A 4,897-nucleotide genomic window follows, 5' to 3' on the forward strand; every position below is an offset into this window, starting at 1 on the left:
TGTATTATGTGCAAATGGAAGTGATTGTAACTATTTGGGTCGACATTTCTCCCCATTTCTTCATAGTAAATTACCTTAGACATACGAAATATTTAACTTTTTCATGACACATCATTTGCTCCAAATTTATATCAATATGGCTGAAGCAGTATGGGATTTTCCTAAGTGTCTTCCTGGCCTAAATCATCAACAGTTGCTTTAAATTGTCACCTATATTGGCCTAAATTGGCATTAATTATGAAAAGTTAATGACTGCTTTTTATGGGTCCCAGGCTTGCATCAGACTGGCGACACACAATGCGAATAGATCGTCTTATATCTCAAGACCACATGAATAACCAGTAATTTCTTTTTTGTGCTCAGCTTGGGTCTTGCTCATTCATGGTAGAGTGTGTGGCTGTATGTGTTTCAGACATTACTCTGTAGATATTCTAACATGACAATGTTTTGACAAAAGGCAATACGTTGGGAAGGCAGATTTCCTAGTTTTTTCGGGCTTTGAACCCGCATGGGTTTCTTGCTCAGCTTCAGGAAAAGAAGCTGGTAATTTATCAGTGCATCTTAGTTTTTGTTTCCCTTTTCTTTATTTCTTCTTCTAATCTGCAACAATATCATTAATTGATAAGCCTCGCTCTAGAAAGAAGATAAAATGTAGCTGTTATAATGGGAGGATCTCCAATCAATTAATTTGAAGATTAAAAAAAGAAATCACTTCACTAAATATAATATCTTAGATTACATGGAACTATGACTCTGTCTGCATGATGTTATCTTTGAAAGTAATTATTTATATTAATCTCAACTTTGTTCTGCATTCCTCCCCTAAAAAGAATGGCATGTCCCATATTGCCCTGTAAGCATAATAATTGCATGCCATATATTAATTATTAGTGGGGAAAAATAACCAATTGGTAAAATGAACCTATATGTGAGTTTATGATAAGCACTGAAATTGTATGGGTCACTATCTGTGTTTAAAAGTTGCAGTTTATCAATGTCTTGAGTACAATGGTTTCAAATTTGTCTAGGCAATATAAGTTGGGATCACAAGTGTATAACCAGTCGCTCAAAATTTGTAAATCACACTTTGTATAATTATCTGTGTTATTTCAAACTCCATTTTTGAGATGCTGAATGAGGATGGATAATTTACTTGTTTCATTGAAGGATTGTAACTGTTGTAATTTTTGTGCCTGCTGCCTGCATATGCTACGAGCTTGTTTTGTGGGTATTCTTTGTTTGTTTGCATGTAAAGTGATAGTTATTGTAAACTTGAATTAGGAGAACGCGGGCAGGGCATACTTATGAGACTCATACAAAACAAACGGGCAGCATTTCCTGTGTTTTTCTTTTTAGAGTAAGTAGAAGAAGAATTGACTAGGAAAAAAAGAAGTGCAAGAGGGGGCATAAAATAAAGGGTTAAAGAGCATTTTTTCCCTTCAACTATTCTCTTAGGCATCTAGTATCCTAAATTTTTGTGTGGTGCAATTTTCTTATCAACTTTTGAAAATGGTGCAGCACCTTGCTATTAAAAAAACTAACTTTGGCTGTTAGTTGACCCAAAATATTCAAGAAAAGGATATCGAAACTTACAAAAAGAACCCATAAAATTACAAATGAGTATTCTATAAGAAAATTGATATAATTAAGTCCTCATTGAGGTCCCTTTTTATATATGCACAATTTTCAAAAGTGGAAGAGGGAAATTGCACCACTTGAAAGTTTAGAATATCAAATGTTTCTGAGCGAATAGTGAGAAGCAAAAATGCTTGTTTACCCTAAAATAAAATCTCCCTCCTAGGTCAATTAAAAATAAGAAACTGAGCAAAGGAAAGGAAAGGAAAAGAGAGGGGCTCAACAGGGCTCTGCAATCTGCTGTAATTTAAATTCTCCGCTACAACTCAACTCCACAAAATAAGAGGTGGCTATATAATCATCTACTTAATATGATCTGTCTGGATGGACCGTTTATATTTCTTGGTTTTGGCATGCTTATTCTGGTGCTGAATTTCTTTTGTCTTTTTTTTTCCTCCTCATTTCAGTGTGCCGTTATCGAATTACCCTCACAGACGTTGCTACTATCTGTCTCTGACAAACCCTGCCGCTTGATTGGGATGCTTTTTCCTGGGGTGAGAAATTCTTAACTCAAGCTTCTTGAACATTAAATTTTCTTCTCTTTCGTGGGAATAGGGATGAATGGAATCCACACTTCTTTCCGTAATCAATTAGCTCACACATCAAAAGAATTTCTGAGTTTCTTTGAAGTATGGCCGATTTTAAGGTACACGCAACATTGTGTTTATTATTATACTGTCGTGAGAGTTCGAGTGAGTACTTCTCAATTAGTTGTTGATACTTCCATTTAATGCTATTTACACTGTAGTAAGGATGGAAGTTGAGCTACTTTTCTCTTGCCCTGGAGGTGAGTTAACTATAAAGCTTAGACACCTATTTTCAAACATGTTATGTGACCAACGTGGTTCTGATGAAAGCACAATCATGACACTATCAACAGGCAACTGACCTTTGGTTTGATTATTTATACAGAACGGTCATTATCTATTTTTTATTGTTGTAAAAATGTTGTATCATGTAAAATATTAAAAATATTCTTTATTTATGCAGTAAATTACTATACTTGCACCTTATATTTTGAAAGAACATTGTTGAATCCCCATTCACTAAGGGTAGGATCCTTGGCATGCGTGGTTGTGCAACCTAAACTTCTACCTTTCTCTACAGTCGGAAACCAACCTAAAACTCTGCACTAAGGCCCTGTTTCGAATGAGGACTGGTGAGGTGGGACTAAGATTGAGATTGGCTAGTACCAGCTTTTTATGTTTGGTACAAGGTAATGAGAAATTGAATCCCAACCCCATCTATGTGGGATTACCCAATACCACCATCCCACCAGTATTGGAAAATTAGTCCTGAGATTGAATATTTTCAGACCAAAGCCCTCTACCCTTTCCTTGTGTTGCCATCTTTTGCTGGAGGATCAGCGCCCCTGGCTCCCTAACATCTGCTCTCCCTTCCATTTCCTTGCTCATCGTTGGCGTCCTTGGAAGATCAGATTTGGCGGGCTCCTCATTATCGGCATCCCTAGAACTTTAGATTTGGTGAGCTAGACAGCAGCCCCTCTCCCTCCTTGGCCCGATCTGGTGAGCTTGAGGTCAGTGGAGTTAGTGGCTAAGGAGGACGAATGTGGTTCAAATTTGAAAGCTAGATTTGGTTATGCGAGTTCAATAGTAATTGAATATAGATATGCAAGCTCATTAAAAATCAAGTTCAAGTTATTATTGTTTTAGTTGGATTGAGTGGAGTGCAGATAGCGGCAGGAAAGAGGAGAAGGATGATGATGATGATGATGAGGGAAATGTTACGATGGATGTGCGGACATACACGTAAAGATAAAATTCGAAATGAGCACGTACGTGAAAAAGTGAGGGTGGCACCTATTGAGGAAAAAATGGTAGAAAATCGGTTGAGATGGTTTGGGCATGTACAAAGAAGACCAAGGGAGGCACCAGTGAAAAGAGTGGAACATATAACTTTGAGTCCGATTAAGAGAGGTAGAGGAAGGCCTAAGAGAACACTCTTGGAAGTTGTTGAACGCGATCTCTTAATCAATAATATTCCTAAAAGTTTGATAAATGATAGAGCACAATGGCGTCTTGCAATTCATGTAGCCGACCCCACCTAGTGGGATAAAGGCTTGTTGTTGTTGTTGTTGAGTCTTTTTTTTTAAAAAAAAAATCTTATGACATAACAAACTGCATTTTAAAACTTATTCTCACCCTCATTGCTAATCCCATTCCCAGTCTTCTAAAATTCAATGCCTCATACAAACAAGCCCTAAATCTCCTTGACAAACCCAATTCTTATGAAAAAATCCAAACAATAATGGTGTCTTCTTGTTTATACTTCCACTATTTCTCTGAAAATTGCTATGCAACAGGACATGGTGGTATTTAAGCCACAATTGTCCAGCCAGCAGCAGCAGCATCAGCATCAGCGGATGCAATCGCAGCAGCATCTTCCGCAGCTGCAACAGCAGCAGCCGCAGCAGGTTGCTCACATGCAGCAACAGCAACTCCCTCACCTACAACCAACACAACAGCAACAACTTCCCCCAGTGCAGCCGCAACAACTCTCCCAGCTGCAACAGCAGCAGCTTCAGCAGAAGCAGCAGCAACTCCCGCAACTGCAACAGCAACAACAGCCGCTTTCACAACTGCAGCCGCAGCAGCAGCTTCCTCAACTTCAGCAACTGCAACATCAGCAGCAGATTCCTCAGCAACAGCAAATGGTTGGTGCAGGGATGAGTCAAGCAGCGTATGTTCAAGGTCCGGGACGGTCACAACTGGTATCTCAGGGACAGTTATCATCGCAAGGTGCACCCAACATGGGTGGAGGGGGATTCATGAGTTAGCTCCGTTCTGCATATTGTTCCTCCACAATCTATGCCAAGATTATATGAGAGTCATGATGTATGAGTCTGAACCTCCGAATGCTGTTGAAAAAATTGATCACTTGGCAGTTTTAGAGATAGGTTGAGTTTCAAATTGCAGATAGTGTAGCCTTGTGATTATTTATTTTGCTAATGAACCGTAAAGAACCATGCAGGAGGCTTTATATTGTTATAAGAATTAATGTTAATAACGCAATGCAAGTTTGCTAGCTAGATACTGTGGCATAGGGTGCCCTTTCCCCTTTTATATGGGCATATTTGGGTGATGGTTTTTTTGTTTCAGTGGAACCAAATAAACGTTTTTGTAAAATATATATATATATATATATATATTTATATCACTGTTAAATTTCATAATTAATATTTAAAATTAAATAAATTAAATTGGTTCTTATTTATAATTACATATTGAATTCAACAATCAAT

The 4,897-nt window shown here is 37.9% G+C and overlaps 1 pseudogene; it reads left to right on the forward strand.

Annotated features, from left to right (window-relative positions):
- Window positions 1-246: 246 nt before the first annotated feature.
- LOC129301389 (mediator of RNA polymerase II transcription subunit 25-like) lies at window positions 247-4,684 on the forward strand (annotated as a pseudogene).
- Window positions 4,685-4,897: the final 213 nt, after the last annotated feature.

Source organism: Prosopis cineraria, unplaced genomic scaffold (assembly GCF_029017545.1).
Source record: "Prosopis cineraria cultivar Desert tree isolate PC_DT_omini unplaced genomic scaffold, ASM2901754v1 PC2086, whole genome shotgun sequence".
Lineage (NCBI taxonomy): Eukaryota > Viridiplantae > Streptophyta > Magnoliopsida > Fabales > Fabaceae > Prosopis > Prosopis cineraria.